The 23,951-nt window shown below is 43.2% G+C and overlaps 1 pseudogene; it reads right to left on the bottom strand.

Moving 5' to 3' along the window:
- Positions 1-23,951, bottom strand: part of LOC135519602 (coiled-coil domain-containing protein 148-like) — an 82,485-nt pseudogene that overhangs the window by 8,073 nt on the left and 50,461 nt on the right.

The raw sequence follows: 23,951 nt of genomic DNA, 5'->3' as shown, positions 1-23,951 counted from the left end.
GAGAGAGTGAGTCCTAACATTTGATGTTAATGAGCAGCCTGTGGATATTTGCGCAGCAGGTGCTGTGGGTAGCGTCTCGTCCAGACTGAGCTCTAATGAGTTTAGAGATATTTCTACATGACACCCGTACGTCTTAGATGAGTTCGCTGTAATTGCAACAGCACTAATGTGACAACCCTCCCACTCTGTCTGCCGTATTCTCTCTTTGTTCTTGTTTCCCTATTAGGATGCCGGTAGGCGGAGTTGGGAGGGTATTCAGCTACATGGGAAACACCTGGGCCCGGTGTGTCCCAGGATAAATCACCACTTCCCCATTCATGGAGGAGACACTCTCCATGCAGACACCTTTATAGAATTGGTGTGTATCTTGGTGGTTTTTGGTTGTTTGCTTTGGTACCTTTCAACACCCTGCATTATCACATTCATGCATGCAAAACACTCACTTACACTACTGATTACTGATTACACACACCATTGTATATTGTACTTAGTTTACTTCATTTAATAAATATATGTTTTGTTACTCCTTATCTCCACGTTGTCTCCCTTTTGTTACGGGCTTTGAACCGGTTCGCGACACTAACATGGAGAGACCCTGCCTGAAGCAGACAACCCAAGAGTGGAAAAAAACCCACTTCCCATACATGAGTACCGGACAAAGCTCTTACAGTGAATTCGGGAAAGTATTCAGACCCCTTGACTTTTTCCACATTTTGTTATGTTACAGCCTTATTCTAAAATGGATTAAATAGTTTTTTCCCTCATCAATCTACACACAATACCCCATAATGACAAAGCACAAACTGCATTTCCCGAGGCTATTGGCCACTTGGGACGCTGGCGTCTCACTATCGACATTTTTGCAAATTTATTTTTTTTTTTTTTTTTACAAAAACTGAAATATTACATTTAGATAAGTATTCAGACCCTTTACTCAGTACTTTGTAGAAGCACCTTTATCAGCAAAACCAGCCTTGAGCCTTCTTGGGTATGACGCTACAAGCTTGGCACACCTGTATTTGGGGGGTTTCTCCCATTCTTCACTGCTGATCCTCTCAAGCTCTGTCAGGTTGGATGGGGAGTGTCGCTGCACAGCTATTTTCAGGTCTCTCCAGAGATGTTAGATCTGGATCCGGGCTCTGGCTGGGCCACTCAAGGATATTCAGAGACTTGGCCCTAAACCACTCCTGCATTGTCTTGGCTGTCTGCCCAGGGTCATTGTCCTGTTGGAAGGTGAACCTTCGCCCCAGTCTGAGGTACTAAGCGCTCTGGAGAAGGTTTTCATAAAGGATCTCTCTGTACTTTGCTCTGTTCATCTTTCCCTCGATCCTGACTAATCTTTCAGTCCCTGCTGCTGAAAAACATTCCCACAGCATGATGCTGCCACCACCATGCATCACCGTGACATCACTGTGACAGGACTTGGAATTCAGGCCAATCTTGGTTTCATCAGACCAGAGAATCTTGTTTCTCATGGTCTGAGTCCTTTGGGTGCCTTTTGGCAAACTCCAAGCAGGCTGTCATGTGACTTTAACTGAGGAGTGGCTTCCATCTAGCCAATCTACCGTAAAGGCCTGATTGGTGGAGTTCTGTAGAGATGGTTGTCCTTCTGGAAGGTTCTCCCATCTCCACAGAGGAACACTGGAGCTCATAGAGTTCTTGATCACCTCCCTGACAAAGGCCCTTCTCCCTCAATTGCTCAGTTTGGCCAGGCGGCCAGCTCTAGAAAGAGTCTTGGTGGTTCCAAGTATCCTCCATTGAAGAATGATGGAAGCCACTGTGTTCTTGGGGACCTTCAAAGCAGCAGACATTTTTTGGTACCCTTTTGGTACCTTTCCCCAGTCTCTGTTCTCTACGGACAATTCCTTCAACCTCATGCCTTGGTTTTTGCTCTGACATACACTGACAACTGATGGAGCTTATTCAGGTGTGTGCCTTTCCAAATCATGTCCGATCAATGTAATTTACCACAGGTGGACTCCAATCAAGTTGTAGAAACATCTCTGGGAAGATCAATGGAAACAGGATGTACCTGAGCTCAATTTCGAGTCTCATAGCAAAGGGCCTGAATACTTATGTAAATAATGTTATGTTTTTTTTTGTACAAATGTAAAAAATAAACGGTTTTCCCTTTGTCATTATGGGGTATTGTGTGTGTATATTGATGAGGAAACAATTCGATGTAATCAATAAAACAATGTACGGCTGTAACGTACCAAAATGTGGAAAAAGTCAAGGGGTCTGAATACTTTCCGAATGCACCGTATATGAAACTCTTAGAGTTCCAAACACTTGTAGAATTCATGCCAAGGTGCGTTGAAGTAAAGTAAGCTTTTTCAGAGCCAGAAAAGTCAGGTCAGGAGCCTATTTCCTGTTTCTCTATTGTGAAGCAGCTTGATGCACTGATACACACCCTGGAAAGTCTGTCACAGGGCTTGTTATTAATGACTGACTTAGACAAAGACTTAGATACTCAAGGATTGCTTCACCTGACTGTAAGGTACTGTAAAAGCCAGAGTGCATGGATGTCAGCGCTCTGTGTCAACGTACAGTATATTACGTATTTTGAATGTGATATCTGATTCGAAATAGCCATGCAAAGTCTACTGACGATACGAACATACTGTACGAAAACACGGAAAATTGAATATCTTCCATACATCAAAACAATACTTACAAACACACAAACACACAGACAATCAGCGTATTGTGATTAAAAAGTCCTGCTTGATCAATACCTATTTTGTGTGTACTATTTCTCAACCTGAGAGTCTACTCTCACAGATACATTCTCTGTCTCCAGGGGCACCCAATTCCCTACATAGTGCACTACTTTTGACCAGAGCCTACAGAGGTAATAGAGTGCCATTTAGGACACAGACTTTGTTAAGTAACCAACGGAGGTGAAAAAACCCACCAGAGGAAATGTAGGTTTTTAAAACCCTTGATAACTAGCACACATATTGCACCATCAATCAAACTCTGCTCTGGCCTAGATAGGATAGCTGGGTGCTAGATGCTGGGAATGTGGAGAAATGTGAGGGAGGCAAAAAAACTGGTGTGTGTGTGTGTGTGTGTGTGTGTGTGTGTGTGTGTGTGTGTGTGTGTGTGTGTGTGTGTGTGTGTGTGTGTGTGTGTGGGGGGGGGGTGTGCGTGTGCGTGTGCGTGTGTGTTTGTGTGTGTGTGTGCATGCGTGCGTGTGTGTGTGTGCGTGTGTTTTCTGCCATTGAAATCCTTGGGCGGACCGCCTAAGCGTTTTTTTGGGGTGCGTAAGTCCAAACAGTGTAAAAAATATATATATTTTTGAGAACTAACAATTATCACACTTTTTTGGGATTGTCCGAATTGTCCATCTGTACATGCTCTAAAGATGTTCATACTATTAAAAAAACATCTGTTGATAAGCAACTGCTTGCTAAGGTTACAGTTAGGGTAGGTTTATAATAAGGGTTAGGGTAAGGGTTAAGATTAGGGCTACGGTTAGGTTAAGGGTTAAGTTTAGGGTTAGGATATGGGTTAAGGTTAGGGCTATAGTTAGGTTTAGGGCTATTGCAGATAGTTAATTGAAATGTTACTGGAAGTCTGCAGAGCATCTACAGATGGACTATCCAAATAAAGTCTTACAGATTTTGTCATTATGTTTGAGCAAAACAACACAACATTAGCCATGACAAAATCCATAGAATTGCAGGAAATTTGCTTTAAAACAGCAACATTTCTCGCATCTCCATGGAGAAATGTGTAGAATTGTAGGAAATTGACATGAAAATATAAACATTTCTCTACACCACAAAGATGGGGTCTCTAAAATGTGAGCTAAAATCCAGCCGCGCCAACAGGCCGACTGCACCCAATTGCCACACCTCCTGTCACAGCCCCCTCACGCCCACCTCCAAAGCCCCTTTTTGCAAAAAAAAAAATCTGTATGTGTGCCCCTGCACGTGTGTGTGCACGTGCGTGCATGCATCGTGTGTGCATGCTTCATTCTGTCAAGTTAGCCTTTTAGCCAGTCTTATTGTTTATCATGTCCTCTATTGAATATGACTGTGTACGTATGAAGAACCAAACAGCACAGTGTCGTGCCCATCATAGCGAAATGAGATCTTAAACTAATCTTACTTCATCTTCGCGAAGCTCCAGAGAAAACAATGAAAACATTTGAACTGATTGGATATGTCTTGTTTGTTTAGGGTTGGATGAAAATGAATCTTTGAGAACACAAGAGGACTAATATGCTCATTACTCACAATCATCACTAAAATCTTACTTTCTGTGCCTTGCTGCCAAGTACAAACATGGCAGCCTTAAAAAAATGATGACTAAATCTAGAAATGTCAGAATGATAAAAGCATAGCTGCTTTTTACATCTGCAAACCCTGCCTTCCCTAAACCAAATTCTAACATGGCTCTGCCTCTGAAAATTGCTAGTGGTGTTGGGGGGGGTGATAGGTTCCCATTTCACTTTACTCAGTGACAGACTATCCAATGAGTGGTCAGCCAAGATATTCACAGAATCAATTTGTACACTTCATTTTACAATAAGAAACAGTGATGGTGAAGTGGATATGAAGATTGAGTGTAGCACTGTATGGAACCACTGTAGATCTCGCCATGCAATACTACACTTCTGGCCATGATTGTGGTAATTTCTATGGAGAAATAGAATGTGAGTCCCAAATGGCACCCTTTTCCCTACACAGTGTACTACCTTTGACCAGAGCCCTGGTTAAAATAATTGCACTATATAGGGAATAGGGTGCCAGTCTGGATGTGTCAGGGGGAAAGGATATTGTACACTCTACTCCAGTCATGTGACTTCAAAGGTACAGCGCACTAGGCCTTTGGTTTCAGGATGATATGTCCTGTGGGAGATCAATTTGACCCAGATGAGTATTTAATTATTGGGAAATGGCAGCTCAAGTACCTTGTGTGGCCCACACACAGTCTTACCCAATACCCACTTAAGCCTCTCTAAACACCAGTCCATTAGGCTTTCAACACAGAACACCTGCCTGAACACAAGTTAATTTATAACAGTGTTGTCGCTACTGCCAAGTACTACAGATAGCACGGACTAAAACATGAGCTCTTCCCCCCCTCTTGCCAATAAAACCTCCCTCTTTCTCTATTTTTCAGCATCTGGTGTACAATATTGATTTCCAACACAATGCATAATCTATTTGGTTCATTTGTTGATGTGCTAAGCATACTAGTTAATCAAATATCTAAACGGGAGACAGCTGTGGAGGAGTAAATGAAGAACGTAAACAAGGGTATTTGGGCTCAAGTAGCCTGACCATGGCAATGTCCTTACATGTGGTAGTGTTTGACCAATATATTTTGTGTATGTACTGATATATAGGCTATGTGTGACGTTTTACATGCATATAGTTCTGTCCTTGAGCTGTGCTAGTCTATTAATGTTCTGTATTATTTCATGTTTTGTGTAGAGCCCAGGAAGACTAGCTGCTGCTATTGCAACAGCTAATTGGGATCCTAATAAAATACCAGATTCCCCCTCTGAACCCCCCTCCGCATGGATCAGGGGAAACTACGCTGAAGAAACTCACATGGGGGTGGGGAAAATCAAGTCTGTTACTGTACGTCCGGACAGAGATGAAATCAATTTTTATCTACAGATGTTTTTCTATGACATTACAGGTTTACAGCTGTAGGTTTATCGATGCTACGTCATCTTGATTTGAAATTCACCCATGTTGGTACATGACGAATATGGAATGGAGAACTAGACTAGGCCATTTCCAAGAAAGGTGGAGTTGAGTTAAGAAACACCTCTGCTAGCTGAAATCGAAATAATGTAATCAAATGCTATTTTCTTAAGATATTTCACACAATGTAATAGCAGACTTTGTGTTGACTGACTTGATTATATATATTTTGTATCAGAGTACATTGTTCTGGCCCCTGGTCAAATAGAGGAGAGGCGTTGTGTGGTGAGGTGTTGCTTTATCTGTTTATGAAACCAGGTTTACTGTTCACTTGAGCAATCTGAGATGGAAGGGAGTTCCATGCAGTCAAATCATGGCTCTATATAATAGTGTATGTTTCCTTAAATTTGTTCTGGATTTTGAGACTGTGAAGAGAACCCTGGTGGCATGTCTGGTGTAGTAAGTGTGTGTATCAGTGCTGTGTGTAAGTTGACTATGCAAACAATTTAGATTTTTCAACACATTGTTTCTTATAAAAAAAGAAGTGATGCAGTCAGTCTCTCTTGTTGTTGTCTCAGGTTCTTGTTTGTTACTGCCTCTTTTGTCTATCCTCTTCTGTTATGGCCTGTTCATTTCTTCTAGTGTCTCTCTCCATCATATTTTATCCTTCTGTTACTGTCTCTATGTCTTGTCTGGTGTCTCTCTCCATCATATTTTATCCTCTTCTGTTGCTGTCTCTATGTCTTGTCTGGTGTCTCTCTCCATCATATTCTATTATTCTGATGCTTTCTCTGTGTCTTGTCTGGTGTGTCTTTTTAGTTTTTCAATCTTAAACGGTCAAGGGGATACTGGGGTAGCTGAACTTGTTTTGGGCCTGTGTCTGGGCCACCTAAATCAGCCTCTTCCCTACCATTGGCCCCTGGCTGCTGCTGTTCTAAGTGCTCAACTGGCCTGCTGTTCTCATCTGTCCTCCTCCTTGGCTCATTTGAAAGGAACATGTCATTACTTAGTTTTAAAGGGTGACTGCACTTGCTGATTTGGCCTCGTTTTAGATTTGGTTCATTCAATTAAGTCATTGAATTCACTAAATATACTGTTAAATAACTCTGACTGACACCCAGTCGCTTAAGGATGCTCAGCGCTAATGCTAGTTTATTAGCATTAGCCAACCCTTATGCTGAGGGAGACTACTAGCTAGTTAGCTACTACCCAACCCTGCACAAACCTGTGGCAGACTCTGCTGCTGCAGCACTTTGACTTTCTGGCTGTTCTGCCCTCTCCACCTCATTCACTGCTGCCTCAACCTGCTCGCTTTTCTCGCCACTGTTTTTGGAATAAGTTCACAACATCCATATTTGCTCTGTGTTATGCTGTAGATTCTGACTGAGTAACAGGCGTTTTTCTGAGTCATTACATTGACATCTAACCGGTGCTGTAGGGGTGGCCGAGGGGTCAAGGGACATGAGCGGTCAACTACGTTGTGAAATTTCGACCAGTCACAGTAGGCACCGCCGCGTCACTCGAGGGGCTTCTTGCAGTGCCTGCTACTGCCTAGCTCAGTATATGGTATTGTTTATTTTTGTCATAAAAATGTGTCAGTTGAAAAAAAAATCAATACTGCATAGTATGACATAGTATGACATGTAAATATATATATGTGAAAATATATATATATATGTACAGTATATATATATGTCACGTTCTGACAATAGTTCTGTTATTTTATTCTTTGTTTTAGTATGGTCAGGGTGTGAGTTGGGGTGGGCAGTCTATGTTTCTTTTTCTATGTTGGTTTTTGTGTTCGGCCTAGTATGGTTCTCAATTAGAGGCAGGTGTTGTTAGTTGTCTCTAATTGAGAATCATACTTAGGTAGCCTGGGTTTCACTTTTGGTTTGTGGGTGTTTGTTTTCCGTGTGAGTGTTTGGTCCACACGGTACTATTTTGGTTTTCGTTAATTCACTTTATTGTTTTGTATTTCAGTGTTCAGTTCGTTTCATTAAAGATTACATCATGAACACTTACCATGGTGCGCTTTGGTCCGATCCTTACTCCTCCTCAGACGAAGAGGAGGAAATCCGTATATAACATATAAATAAAACTGATTGGCTCAAGGAAGATTCCACAAATTAACTTATAACAAGGCACACCTATTAATTGAAATGCATTCCAGGTGACTACCTCATGAAGCTGGTTGAGTGAATGCCACTTGTGTGCAAAGCTCCAATCAAGGCAAAGGGTGGCTTGTTTGAAGAATCTAACATCTAAAATGCATGATTCCATATGTGTTATTTCATGGTTTTGATGTCTTCACTATTATTCTACAATGTAGAAAATAGTAAAAAATTAAGAAAAGCCCTTGAATGAGTAGGTGTATCCAAACGTTTGACTGATACATAGATATATAAGGTCCGGGGTAGGATCAAAATCATCCGAGGACGAAGCACCGGACGCCCAGGCCTAATGACGATACTGGGACAGACATCTCCCCATCTTCACAACCATTGAATTAATATGGCTTTATATGGCCATTTAAATAAATATGACATATCTTTTTCCTTCAATCTAGAGCCATAATCATTATGCTTAATTCTATGTAAACAAAAAACAAAACAAACAAAAAAATGTATTTTTCTGCATATCTAAGAACACCTCTTGAGCTGTCTGTATCCTCCTGACTAGTGGTTCAAAATATTCTTCTTTGCTTTTCTGCAAAAATCCGGGTAAAAGATGGAAAGGAATGTGAGTCTTATTCAGAACATTTAGTCAGGGTCTGGGATATTTGTTTCATAGTCACACAGTGCTCCCAAAATAAAACTCCTGGTTGCACAGCAAAATATTTTGTCGCATATGCGGCCAAATTGTTCGCACTTTAAAGCCTTGCATTTAGTTATTGCTTGCTTCTCTAAAGTCTACCAACCTTGTCAGCAGGCATGCCAGCTCAGATTGTTAGACAAGCTAGCTACTCTAACCTGATTAATAGCCTGAAATGGCTTCTTGGTAGATAACTATGAGGTTGAGAGACTGGGAACCTATCTGGGCTAGCTAAAGCCAACTTCATAAAATGTCTAGGTGGGTAGCAATATTACAGAGAAGAAAATACTACTATTTATATTTTAAAACAGGACAAATCTGAGGGGGCATGGTACCTCTGGTAGCTAGGCTAATACACCAGGGCCTGGTATTGCACATTACACTAGCCTGGCCAGGGGGAAGAGTTGTCCTTCAGAGCTGCAGGGGTCAATTTTGCCCAGAAACATTTATTCTGGAGCTCCTCCCACTGCACACCATAATAACCCACAGGAGAGCTGCTCAGTGGGTCATCAGTCTACAACACACAGCATTACGCACACAGCCCAGCTCCCAATGATGCCAGCAGCAGGTCTTCTCCATCACCACCACCAGGCTTCCTCCAGCTCCATCACCACCACCACCAGGCTTTCTCCAGCTCCATCACCACCACCAGGCTTCCTCCAGCTCCATCACCACCACCGCCAGGCTTTCTCCAGCTCCATCACCACCACCAGGCTTCCTCCAGCTCCATCACCACCACCAGGCTTCCTCCAGCCCCACCACCAGACCTCTTCCAGCCCCACCACCAGGCCTCTTCCAGCCCCACCACTAGGCCTCTTCCAGCACCACCACCAGGCTGCTTCCAGCCCAACCACCGGGCCTCTTCCAGCCCCACCATTAGGCCTCTTCCAGCACTACCACTAGGCCTCTTCCAGCGCAACCACCAGGCCTCTTCCAGCCCCACCACTAGGCCTCTTCCAGCACCACCACCAGGCTTCTTCCAGCCCCAACACCAGGCCTCTTCCAGCCCCACCACCGGGCCTCTTCCAGCCCCACCACTGGGCCTCTTCCAACACCACCATTAGGCCTCTTCCAGCACCACCACTAGGCCTCTTCCAGCGCAACCACCAGGCCTCTTCCAGCCCCACCACTAGGCCTCTTCCAGCACCACCACCAGGCTTCTTCCAGCCCCAACACCAGGCCTCTTCCAGCCCCTCACCGGGCCTCTTCCAGCCCCACCACTGGGCCTCTTCCAACACCACCATTAGGCCTCTTCCAGCACCACCACCAGGCCTCCTCCAGTGCCACCACCAGGCCTCTTCCAGCCCCACCACCAGGCCTCTTCCAGCCCACCACCAGGCCTCTTCCAGCCCCAACACCTGGCCTCTTCCAGCCCCACCACCTGGCCTCTTCCAGCCCCACCACCAGGCCTCTTCCAGCACCACCACCAGGCTGCTTCCAGCACCACCAGGCCTCACCTCAGGCTCCATGATTTCAGTAAATCACAGAGAGGATCATGGGGAGGCTTGAATTGTGATAGGAGTAGGGAATCATACTGAGACTTTTTCAACATGTCCCCTCAAATGATGATATAATTACAACAATGTTTGAATTGTGCATAAAATGTTTGATAAACCAATTTAAATCATACATTACCAATGCTTTACAATAGCAGGTAATGAAATATACTGAAAAAATATATAAACGCAACATGCAACAATTTATACGATTTTACTGAATTACAGTTCTTATAAGGAAATCCGTCAATTGAAATAAATGCATGAGGCCCTCATCCATGGATTTCACATGACTGGGAATACAGATATACATCTGTTGGCCACAGACACTTTAAAAAATGTAGCAGCGTTGATCAGAAAACCAGTGTGAGACATCTCCTTCGCATACAGCTGTTCAGACTGTTGATTGTGACCTGTGGAATGTTGTCCCACTCCTCTTCAATGGCTGTACGAAGTTGCTAGATATTGTTGGGAACTGGAACACTCTGTCGTACACGTCCTTCCAGAGCATCCCAAACATGCTCAATGTGTGAAATGTCTGGTGACTATTTTCAGCTTCCAGGAATTATGTACAGATCATTGTGACATGGGGCCGTGCATTATCATGCTGAAACATGAGGTGATGGCAGCAGATGAATGGCACGACAATGGGTCTCAGGATCTCGTCATGGTATCTCTGTGCATTCAAATTGCCATTGATAAAATGCAATTGTGTTTGTTGACCGTAGCTTATAGCTGCTCATACCATAACACACCTCCACCATGGGGCACTCTGTTTTCAACGTTGACATCAGCAAACCGCTCGCCGACACATGGTCTGCGGTTGGGAGACCAATTGGACATACTGCCAAATTCTCTAAAACAATGTTGGTTGCGACTTATGGTAGAGAAATTAACATTCAATTCTCTGGCAACAGCTCTGGTGAACATTCCTGCAGTCAGCATGCCAATTGCATGCTACCTCAAAACTTGAGACCTCTGTGGCATTGAGTTGTGTGACAAAACTGCACAATTTAGAGTGGCCTTTTATTGTCCCCGGCATAAGATGCACCTGTGTAATGATGCTTTTTGTGCATATTAACATTTCTGGAATCTTTCATTTCAGCTCATGAAACATGAGACCAACACTTTACATGTTGCATTTATATATTTGTTCAGTGTAAGATAATGAAATTGCAAAAGTGGATTTTATCCTGATGAATATGTAAATCATTGTTCATTTAGCAAGGCTCCTGGAAACAGAGACAAAGGCTGCAGAAACAAAGCATTTGTAAGAAGGCTGACAGAATGGCAAGGGGAATCCATCTTGTGCTCCGTTCGTGTCACTGTGTCAGGATGATAAAGGCTCTGAGAACCCAGGAGAGATTTGGCTGGAAGGAGACTTCCATCTCTGCTCCAACTCCACTCCAGCACAGAAATATACAGTATGACTATAATAGGATTCATATAAGGTAAGGTCGGTAAAGACTCTGATTAAGTTGGCAATGCGTTTGAATCATCGCACAAAATGCATGAATTCCCTCTATTACAGTCTGTGCATTATGCACCGAGGGAGCCATCTATAGGTCATGGGCCTATGCTTATTTTCTCTCAGATATGATTTGATCACTTTTAAAACAAGGTGTTGGTGAGGCACTGATGTGTGCATCTAGTGTATGTATTTTGTTGTATCTACTGTATGGAACAGATTGTGGGCCATAGATAGGACAGTGATGTGATCGTCAACATGTACATGACAACAGTGCGTGGGAAGCCACGTGTCCACGTGTGTACTATGGCCAGTTACACCAGGTCATTAGGAGTTAGTACAAGTCTTAGAGCTTTGTTATCCAATCAGCTTCAATACGACTTAAACCCCCAAGCCCTCATAGCAAGCATGCTACCGACGGCTACAGAAACAAACAGAAGTTGTTCATCATTGACACGGAAACCTAGTTGTGATGCCACTTCAGCAACAGTGGGGGAGTTTTTCCATGTACGCAACTTGCTTGTTGAGCGAACCAAACATACCCAAGACAGTTACATCATGTCAGCAAGACAAGGCTGTCCTTATTAGCTTGTTAGCATTCACAGTCCATCCCCAGTGGCAGCTCAAACCGAGCGTGAGAAGCTAGCTGGCAACAGGAAGTGAGTGTCAGTGAGCTGCCTCCTTAGTGGAGACCTTCTGCACAGTCAGACAGAGTGTGCGTTTGTATTTATTAAGGATCCCCATTGCCAAGCCAGCAGCTACTCTTCCTGGGGTCCAGCAACATTAAGGCAGTTATATACAATAAAAAATATTACATCACATTACATTTCATGCCCTCAGGCCACTACTCTGCTACCACATATCTGCAATACAAAATCCCATGTGTACGTGTGTGTGGAGTGCGTGTGTCTGTGCGTGAGTCTCTTCACAGTCCCTGCTATTCCATAAGGTGTATTTGTATCCGTTTTTAAAATCAGATTCTACTGCTGGCATCAGTTACCTGATGTGGAGCAGAGTTTCATGTAGCCATGGCTCTACAGTGCATTTGGAAAGTATTCAGACTTTTTCCACATTTTGTTATGTTACAGCCTTATCCTAAAATTGATCAAATTGTTTTTTTTCCCCTTATCAATCTACACACAACAGCCCATAATGATAAAGCAAAAACAGGGTTTTAGAATTTTGCAAAGTTGAAAAGCTGAAATATCACATTTACATAAGTATTCAGACCCTTTACTCAGTACTTTGTTGAAGCACCTTTGGCAGCGATTACAGCCTCGAGTCTTCTTGGGTATGACGCTACAAGCTTGACACACCTGTATTTGGTGAGTTTCTCCCATTCTTCTCTGCAGATCCTCTCAAGCTCTGTCAGGTTGGATGAAGAACATCACTGCACAGCTATTTTCAGGTCTTTCCAGAGATGTTTGATCGGGTTCAAGTCCGGGATCTGGCTGGGCCACTGAAGGACATTCAAAGACTTGTCCCGAAGCCACTCCTGCGTTGTCTTGGCTGTGTGCTTAGGGTCGTTGTCCTGTTGGAAGGTGAACCTTCGCCCCAGTCTGAGGTCTTGAGCACCCTGGAGCAGGTTTTCATCAAGAATCTCTCTGTACTTTGCTCCGTTCATCTTTCGCTAAACCCTGACTAGTCTCCCAGACCCTGCCGCTGAAAAACATCCCCACAGCATTATGCTGCCACCACCATGCTTCCTCCAGACGTGACACTTGGCATTCAGGCCAAAGAGTTCAATCTTGGTTTCATCAGAGCAGAGAATCTTGTTTCTCATGGTCTTGAGTCCGTTAGGTGCCTTTTGGCAAATTCCAAGCAGGATGTTATGTGCCTTTTACTGAGGAGTGGCTTCTGTCTGGCCACTCTACCATAAAGGCCTGATTGGTGGAGTGCTGCAGAGATGGTTGTCCTTCTGGAAGATTCTCCCATCTCCACAGAGGGACTCTGGAGCTTTGTCAGAGTGACCATCAGGTTCTTGGTCACATCCCTGATCAAGGCCCTCCCCCGATTACTCAGTTTGGCCGGGCGGCCAGCTCTAGGAATAGTCTCTGTGTGTCCAAACTTATGTTCCGTTTAAGAATGATGGGGACCATCAATGCTGCAGAATTGTTTTGGGTGTCCTTCACCAGATCTGTGCCTTGACACAATTCTGTATCTGCGACCTCTGGTGGCATGTCTTGTGGGGTATGAATGGGTGCATTCAGCATGTCAGTACTTCTTTCAAAAACAAGTAGTGATGTAGTCAATCTCTCCTCTACTTTGAGTCATGAGAGATTGACATGCATGTTATTAATGTTAGCTCTCAGTGTACATTTAAGGGCCAGATGTACTGCCCTGTTCTGAGCCAATTTGTGGCCCCTGACCACATGACTGGACAGTAGTCGAGGTGCAAAAAAACTAGGGCCTGTAGGACCTGCCTTGTTGATTGGATAGATCCCAAATGGCACCCTATTCCCTACACAGTGCACTACTTTTGCCACGGGCTCTGGTCAAAATAGAGCACTATATAGAGAATAGGATGCCATTTCAGTGAGCTTCATATACCTCTACCCTTTCTCTGAGTCGGGAGAAGATGTCCTGCTGGTGCTGGCGGTCTGTGTGGTGGGCCAGCTCCTCCTGGTGGGCTTGCCTGCCAACCTCCATCACCAGGGCTTTTCCGTCCTGCTGCCAGCTCTGGACCACCGCACGCGGGGTGAAGCGTTGCCAGTCAAAGCTCGGCTCGTGTTCCGTCTGAAACAAGACAGCCATGGAGATGTAATTGCAACTAGAACAGGAGTCTAGTTTTCTAAACCTTTATTTAACCAGGAAAAGGCTGTTGAGGTTAGAAACCACTTTTGCAACAGGGACCTTTTGCTAGGTTTATGTAGCGATATAGCCTGTCACAACAGTGCTGTCACAAGTTGGTCGTAGTGACATATAATATCTAACAACATACTGTATATAGCATATATGCAGCATAGCAACATGTAAGCCTGTATTCATACATTCGATTAGACTAACGTGCTAAAGCAGATATACAGAGACTACGGAGTAACAACCAGGTCTTGATATTGGCTTTAGATGCGCTATATATACAAAAGTATGTGGACACTCCTTCAAATTAGTGGATTCGGCTACTTCAGCCACATCGTTTGCTGATATGTGTATATAATTGAGCACACAGCCATGCAAGCTCAGTGTCTTTCAATTTGGCACCATCATAGGATGCCACCTTTCCAACAAGTCAGTCCGCCGAGTGCTGAAGCGAGTAGCGAGTATAAATTGTCTCTCCTCGGTTTCAATAATCACTACTGAGTTCCAAACTGCCTCTGAAAGCAACATCAGAACAAAAACTGCTCGTCGGGAGCTTAATGAAATGGCTTTCCATGGCCAATCAGCCATCACACTGTCACGAATATTACCAAAGGTGACTCCCCTTCTTGTTCGGGTGGCGCTCGGCGGTCGTCGTCGCCGGTCTACTAGCTATCACCGATCCGTTGTTCTGTGTTCCTTTGGTTTTGTCTGATTGGTATCACCTGTTTCTTGTTTGGATGTTAGGGTAGGGTTATATATAGTTTGTTCAGCCCGCTTCTGTTTCGTGCGGGCTTGTTCGTTTGTCCTATGTTTGAGTGTATTTTGTTTGTATTTTGGATTTCACGCTGTCCGTTAATATTTCTGATAATTTGTTTTCCTACTTTTGTTCATGTTATTTTTCTGGGACATTAAAGCGTGTTTTTTTCCCACATCTTTTGCTCTCTGCGCCTGACTCCACACCTCCTCACTCATTTGCCATAACACACACAAGCCTAAGATCACCATACGCAATGCCAAGCGTCGGCTGGACTGGTGTAAAACTTGCCGCCATTGGTCTCTGGAGTGAGAAATCACACACTTCACCATCTGGCAGTCCGACAGACAAATCTGGGTTTGGCGGATGCCAGGAGAACGCTACCTGACCCAATGCATAGTGTCAACTGTAAAGTTTGGTGGAGGATGAATAATGGTCTGGGGATGTTTTTATGGTTCGGGCTAGGCCCCTTAGTTCCAGTGAAGGGAAATCTTAACGCAACAGCATACAATGACATTCTAGACGATTCTGTGCTTCCAACTTTATGGCCACAGTTTAGGGATGGACTTTTTGTGTTTCAGCATGACAATGCCCCTGTGCACAAAGCGAGGTCCATTCAGAAATGTGCATAAAGCGAGGTCCATTCAGAAAGTTCAGAAAGTTTTTCCACACGAGATCGGTGCGGAAGAACTTGAGTGGCCGTCACAGAGCCGTGACCTCAACCCCAACGAACACCTTTGGGATGAATTGGAACACCGACTGCGAGCCAGGGCTAATCACCCAACATCAGTGCCAGATCTCACTAATGCTCTTGTGGCTGAATGGAAGCAAGTCCCTGCAGCAATGTTTCAACATCTAGTGGAAATCCTTCCCAGAAGGGTGGAGGATGTTATAGGAGTAACAGGGGGACCAACGTTAGAGTGAGATGTTCGTCAAGCAGGTGTCCACATACTTTTGGTCATGTAGTGTACAGCTGAAGTCAGAAGTTTACATACACCATAGCCAAATGCATTTCAACCTTGTAAAAAGTCTCTGTCTTAGGTCAGTTAAAATCACCACTTTATTTTCAGAATGTGAAATGCCAGAATAATAGTAGAGAGTGATTTATTTCAGCTTTTATTTCTTTCATCACATTCCCAGTGGGTCAGAAGTTTATATAGACTCAATTAGTATTTGGTAGCATTGCCTTTAAATTGTTTAACTTGGGTCAAACGTTTCGGGTAGCCTTCCACAAGCTTCCCACAATAAGTTGGGTGAATTCTGGCCCATTCCTCCTGACAGAGCTGGTGTAACTGAGTCCGGTTTGTAGGTCTCCTTGCTCGCACGCGCCTTTTCAGTTCTGCCCACAAATTTTCTATGGGATTGAGGTCAGGGCTTTGTGATGGCCACTCCAATACCTTGACTTTGTTGTCCTTAAGTCATTTTGCCACAACAATGGAAGTATGCTTGGGGTCATTGTCCATTTGGAAAACCCATTTACGACCAAGATTTAACTTCCTGACTGATGTCTTGAGATGTTGCTTCAATATATCCACATAATTTTCCTTCTTAATGATGCCATCTATTTTGTGAAGTGCACCAGTCTCTCCTGCAGCAAAGCACCCCCACAACATGATGCTGCTACCCCCGTTCTTCACGGTTGGGATGGTGTTCTTCGGCTTGCAAGCCTCCCCCTTTTTCGTTGCCATTATGGCCAAACAGTTCTATTTTTGTTTCATCAGACCAGAGGACATTTGTCCAAAAAGGACAATCTTTGTCCCCATGTGCAGTTGCAAACTGTAGTCTAGCTTTTTTTATGGCGGTTTTGGAGCAGTGGCTTCTTCCTTGCTGAGCGGCCTTTCAGGTTATGTCGATATAGGACTCGTTTTACTGTGGATATAGATACTTTTGTACCTGTTTCCTCCAGCATCTTCACAAGGTCCTTTGCTGTTGTTCTGGGCTTGATTTGCACTTTTCGCACCAAAGCTGTGTGGTCCCATGGTGTTTATACTTGCGTATGTTACGGTAAATGAGTGAGGAGGTGTGGAGTCAGGTGCAGAGAGCAAAAGATGTGGGAAAAAACACGCTTTAATGTCCCGGAAAAATAACATGAACAGAAGTAGGAAAACAAATGATCAGAAATATTAACGGACAGTGCGAAACCCAAAATACAAACAAAATACACAAACATAGAACAGACGAACAAGCCCGCACGAAACAGAAGCGGGCTGAACAAACTATATATAACCCTACCCTAACAACCAAACAAGAAACAGGTGATACCAATCAGACAAAACCAAAGGAACACAGAACAACGGATCGGTGATAGCTAGTAGACCGGCCACGACGACCGCCGAGCGACACTCGAACAAGAAGGGGAGTCACCTTCGGTAATATTCGTGACAGCGTACTATAGTTTGAACAGATGAACATGGTTTTATTTTTTTATTTTTTTATTTCACCTTTATTTAACCAGGTAGGCTAGTTGAGAACAAGTTCTCATTTACAACTGCGACCTGGCCAAGATAAAGCATAGCAGTGTGAACAGACAACACAGAGTTACACATGGAGTAAACAATTAACAAGTCAATAACACAGTAGAAAAAAAAGGGGAGTCTATATACAATGTGTGCAAAAGGCATGAGGAGGTAGGCGAATAATTACAATATTGCAGATTAACACTGGATTGATAAATGATCATGTACAGGTAGAGATATTGGTGTGCAAAAGAGCAGAAAAGTAAATAAATAAAATAAAAACTGTGGGGATGAGGTAGGTGAAAATGGGTGGGCCATTTACCAATAGATTATGTACAGCTGCAGCGATCGGTTAGCTGCTCAGATAGCTGATGTTTGAAGTTGGTGAGGGAGATAAAGGTCTCCAACTTCAGCGATTTTTGCAATTCGTTCCAGTCACAGGCAGCAGAGTATTGGAACGAAAGGCGGCCGAATGAGGTGTTGGCTTTAGGGATGATCAGTGAGATACACCTGCTGGAGCGCGTGCTACGGATGGGTGTTGCCATCGTGACCAGTGAACTGAGATAAGGCGGAGCTTTACCTAGCATGGCCTTGTAGACGACCTGGAGCCAGTGGGTCTTGCGACGAATATGTAGCGAGGGCCAGCCGACTAGAGCATACAAGTCGCAGTGGTGGGTAGTATAAGGTGCTTTAGTGACAAAACGGATGGCACTGTGATAAACTGCATCCAGTTTGCTGAGAAGAGTGTTGGAAGCAATTTTGTAGATGACATCGCCGAAGTCGAGGATCGGTAGGATAGTCAGTTTTACTAGGGTAAGCTTGGTACCTTCAGGCGTTTGGAAATTTCTCCCAAGGATGAACCAGACTTGTGGAGGTGTACAATTATTTTGGGCTGATTTCGTTTGATCTTCCATGATGTCAAGCAAAGAGGCACCGAGTTTGAAGGTAGACCTTGAAATACATCCACAGGTACACCTCCAATTGACTCAAAGCCTCTAAAGCCATGTCATCATTTTCTGGAATTTTCCAAGCTGTTTCAAGGCGAAAGTCAACTTCTTGTATGTAAACTTCTGACCCACTGGAATTGTGATACAGTGAATTATAAGTGAAATAATCTGTCTGTAAACAATTGTTGGAAAAACTTCTTGTGTCATGCACAAAGTAGATGTCCTAAACGATAGTTTGTTAAGAAGATATTCATGGAGTGGTTGAAAAACGAGTTTTAATGACTCCAACCTAAGTGTATGTAAACTTCCGACTTCAACTGTACGTGGTGTAAAATTTACTTTTCCCTTTTATGGTAAAATGTCCCGGAGGAAACCTCTAGGGTTTTCCATGAGGGGTGTCGGTAGCTATTTATTATTGTGTCAGCGATCACACAGAGGCAGCTTCACTTGGCTACCTTATTGGAACGGAGGGAATGATATTAATCTATGTTCTAATAGTGGCTAACTGCCGGTGTGGAGGCATTATGCGGCTGACTGGTTTTATTGAAAGTGAGTGAGCTGACAGATCTGCCAATGTAACATACGGCGCCGCGCCAGAGGCAGCCGAGCACATCTTGGTTATTAAATGCACAACTTTACAACTTCAAGATGATCCATCATCCTTTTCCTTCTCTCTCCCTCTCTCTCCATGTCCTTCTCCCTTGCTCTTTTAGAATGTGTGGGTGTGTGTGTGTTTCACAGTGTGTTCAGAAAGTATTCAGAATCCTTGACTTTTTCCGCATTTTGTTACGTTACGGCCTTATTCTAAAATTGATTAAATACATTTTTTCCCTCATCAATCTACACACAATACCCCATAATGACAAAGGGAAAACAGGTTTTTAGAAATGTTTGCAAATGTATTACAAATAAAAAGATACTATATTGACATAAGTATGCAGACCCTTTGCTATGAGACTCAAAATGAAGCTCAGGTGCATCCTGTTTCCAATGATCATCCTTGAGATGTTTCTATGACTTGATTGGAGTCCACCTGTGGTAAATTCAATTGATTGGACATGATTTGGAAAGACACACACCTGTATATATCAGGTCCCACAGTTGACAGTGCATGTCAGAGCAAAAACCAAGCCATGAGGTCGAAGGAATTGTCCGTAGAGCTCCGAGACAGGACTGTGTCGAGGCACAGATCTGGGAAAGTGTTGAAGCGCTGAAGGTCCCAAAGAACACAGTGGCCTTCATCATTCTTAAATAGATGAAGTTTGGAACCACCAAAACTCTTCCTAGAGTTGGCGCACAGCCAAACTGAGCAGTCGGGGGTGAAGGGCATTGGTCAGGGAGGTGACCAAGAACCTGACGGTCACTCTGACAGAGCTCCAGAGTTCCTCTGTGGAGATGGGAGAACCTTCCAGCAGGACAACATCTCTGCAACACTCCACCAATCAGATTGTTATGGTAGAGTGGCCAGATGGAAGCCACTCCTCAGTAAAAGGCACATGACAACCCTCTTGGAGTATGCCAAAAGGAACCTAATGAACTCTCAGACCATAAGAAACAAGATTCTCTGGTCTGATGAAGCCAAGACTGAACTCTTTGGCCTGAATTCCAAGCATCACATCTGGAGGAAACATGGCACCATCCCTACGGTGAAGCATGGTGGTGGCAGCATCATGCTGCGGGGATGTTTTTCAGCAGCAGGGACTGGGAGACTATTCAGGATCCTTGATGAAAACCTGCTCCATGGCACTCAGGACCTCAGACTGGGGTGAAGGTTCACCTTCCAACAGGACAACAACCCTAAGCACACAGCCAAGACAACGGAGGAGTGGCTTCAGGACAAGTCTTTGAATGTCCTTGAGTGGCCCAGCCAGAGCCCTCACTTGAACCCGATCAAACATCTCTGGAGAGACCTGGAAATAGCTGTGCAGCGACGCTACCCATCCAACCTGACCGAGCTTGAGAGGATCTGCAGAGAAGAATGGGAGAAACTCACTAAATGTATATACAGTGGGGAGAACAAGTATTTGATAACCTGCCAAATCGGCAGTGTTTCCTACTTACAAAGCATGTAGAGGTCTATCATTTTTATCATAGGTACACTACATCTGTGAGAGACAGAATCTAAAACAAAAATCCAGAAAATCACATTGTATGATTTTTAAGTAATTAATTTGCATTTTACTGCATGACATAAGTATTTGATACATCAGAAAAGCAGAATTTAATATTTGGTACAGAAACCTTTGTTTGCAATTACAGAGATCATACGTTTAAAAATGACAGACCTCTACATGCTTTGTAAGTAGGAAAACCTGCAAAATCGGCAGTGTATCAAATACTTGTTCTCCCCACTGTAGGTGTGCCAAGCTTGTAGCATCATACCCAAGAAGACTCAATGCTGTAATCACTGCCAAAGGTGCTTCAACATTTTACTGAGGAAATGGTCTGAATATTTACATAAATGTGATATTTCAACAACAACAAAAAATTAATACATTTGCAAAAAATATCTAAAAACCTGTTTTTGCTTTGTCATTATGGGGTATTGTGTGTTGATTGATGAGGAAAAAAACAATTTAATACATTTTCAAATAAGCCTGTAACGTAACAAAATGTGGAAAAAGTCAAGGGGTCTGAATACTTTCCGAATGCACTGCATATGCGTTCCTATGTGTTCATTTGTGTGCATGTGCATCCATGTGTGTGTGTGCATGCGTGTGTGTGCGTGTGTGTGCTCATGTTCTGTAAGGAATCGTGCTTCTACACCTGCATTGCTTGCTGTTTGGGGTTTTAGGCTGGGTTTCTGTACAGCACTTTGAGATATCAGCTGATGTAAGAAGGGCAATATAAATACATTTGATTTGATGTGATTTGATTCTTAAAGCTGTGCAGCGATATTAGTTCAGCTGCTGACTGACAAATCCGTGCAGAGCCCCAGCCATCACTGCGAGGGCTGAGCAGTCGTACCATATTGGAAAGAAAACGGTTTGTCTGTCTGTAATTTTTTTGTAATGACTTGGTGCTGCCTATCTTGGCCAGGGCGCTCTTGAAAAATAGATTTTAATCTCAATGAGCCCTTCCTGGTTAAATAAAGGTTAAATAAATCAAATGGAAAAATAAATATGATGGAAAGGCAAATCCATTAAAGAACCTAAATTAATTCCGTAAATGCCAAGGAACATCATGGGGTAGCTCCATTGAATTTTAATAGCAGACAAATTCCTTCTCACTTTTCATTCTCAGTGACATATGACCAAAGAAACCATGACCATTCGAAATGGAAACATTCACCAGCCAGTTCCACCAGGGGGCATAGTGCACTCTGATCCAGGATGGGCAACTCCAGTCCTCGGGGGCTGAAGTGAAGTCACTTTCCCCCTGTCCCTAGCGAACACAGCTGATTAAAAGAATAGCATTTTAAACTGAAGATCATGATTATTTGATTATTGGAGTCAGGTGTGTTTGCTGGGGGAAAAAGTGTGAAACCAATCAGTTCCCAGAGGACTGGAGTTGCCCGTCCCTGATAATCATCATATGACAATGGATTTCAAAACACCTACTATATTTGCATTTCAATCAGTGGGGGTCATGCATCCCAAAAATCTAACGGGCACAAAGTACGTGAGGATGCCTGGGCTCCCGCTCTGGAAGTTGGAGAATTTAGCATTTTTCAAACAAGTGAAACAGCTTTTTCCTGCAGTAATCATTATGCTTAGAGAAATCAAAGGAGGAAGGGAACCGCTTCTAAGGTACACAATAGTACGTTTTTGTAGACAGAAGATGCTCTTTGGTAAAAGGGGTAACTAAAAAGAGAGGAGAACCAAGGCACTCTTCATATATCTCATTCAAATGTTAAATGGAAACATGGCCTTCGGCTGCATGGCCTTCGTCAGGGGGTACAAAGATATGACAATACATTGTCCTCTTTTGAACAACATTTTCCAGCCAACCCTGATTTGAAGAGGGGTGTTTACCGAATTCATTGTACCACACCGAGTAAGCAATACTATACACATTAAAAAGTTAAATACTGGTAGATATGTTTTCAAATTTGCAAATCAAGGCTAGAAGCATCAGAACCCCTGTGTATTTTTCTGCGTATCTAGGCATACATTTTGAGCTGTCTGTATCCTTTAGTAGGTTTTTAGGTTGTATTTATTCGCACCAAAGAAAATAATTGAAAGACAAAACAGTACAGATTTTTTTTTAAATAAAGAAAACTGGTAAAACAGTGTGCAGGTGAGGTTGGAAACCAAAAAGGGTTTATAAAAACCACACCACAAATGTATGTAAAAAAAAAAAGTTTGTTCAATCAGTTAAACACAACATATTCATTATTAATTTAACTGTACATGACATACTCTGTATACAAGAAAAAATGTGTGTGTGTGTGTGTGTGTGTGAGAGAGAGAGAGAGAGAGAGAGAGAGAGAGAGAGTTAGGCTACACGGAAGGGATTATTGGGTAGTTTGGTTCATCAGGCTGACCCCCAGTCTTCTCTTGAAGTCGTTGAGGGATGATGGTGATTTGACCATGTGAAGATAAGAATTCCAGAGTATGGTACCTCTGTATCTGACAGAGAATTGACTATGTGAGGTGTAGCAGTGGGGAGGGTGAAGAGTATTACAGTGTCTTGTGTTATATAGATGGATTTCAGAATGAACCTGGAAGAATCCATTGAAGGGTTGAGGTAAACTGTCTGGGAGGTATGACTATTTGTAGATGAAAGTACATAATTAGTGTACATTAACGTCATAAATAGTCAAGATATCTATCAAACGTATTTGATAGAACAACCACACCTCCGGTAAAGTGTTGCCACAGAGGAAACAAAACAGGTAATAATATCAAAGCTTTGACTGGGGCTGTTGGGACAGAATATCCCCTTTGACTGTTCCATTGATCTCCTACTGCTCTGGTTTGATCAAACAACACTCCCTTACCTCTCCTCAAATTGTGAATGAACTGCAGATGATGGACAATTAGCTTACAATCATCCCCCCCAAAAAACTCCCCAAAGTAATTAATGCAGTCGGAATGGGAGAGTGGTTGAACAAAGCCCTGTTAACCCTGGTACAATGACAACCATCTTCCACTCTGATTTTCAACTAGCGAACTGTAGCTAAAAGCTAAGTAGTAAGTCGTTTTGGTTATATCACTTCTCTAATCCTCATGTTCACAATTAGGCTTTACAATGACCACATACGTCTATGGATGAGCTCAGGGAATTATGTTTTCCAATAACAAACACACAGGGAAAATGTGGCAACAACACAGCTGCGATGCAGTAAAAAATGGACGTGATTCATTTTGTGTCTAATGGAGTATGAGGAACAGACATTTCTATTATCACTGTGTGTTATGTGAATAAAACTGTTAGTACCATTCACTGTTTGCGTGTATTGTGAGAGTAAAAGCATGTTTCTACCCTTCATGGTCTGTGTATTTCGAGAATAAAGCTATGTTGAAATAACTGAGATATACTGTCTGTTGATCTTGTTTTTCATTTTCAACTTTGAGGAATACTTTTCACTATGGGACATCAATTTGAG

The sequence above is a fragment of the Oncorhynchus masou genome, chromosome 29, assembly GCF_036934945.1.
Source record: "Oncorhynchus masou masou isolate Uvic2021 chromosome 29, UVic_Omas_1.1, whole genome shotgun sequence".
Lineage (NCBI taxonomy): Eukaryota > Metazoa > Chordata > Actinopteri > Salmoniformes > Salmonidae > Oncorhynchus > Oncorhynchus masou.
Note: the sequence above shows the minus strand (reverse complement) of the source record. Positions and strands in the feature narration are given on the sequence as shown.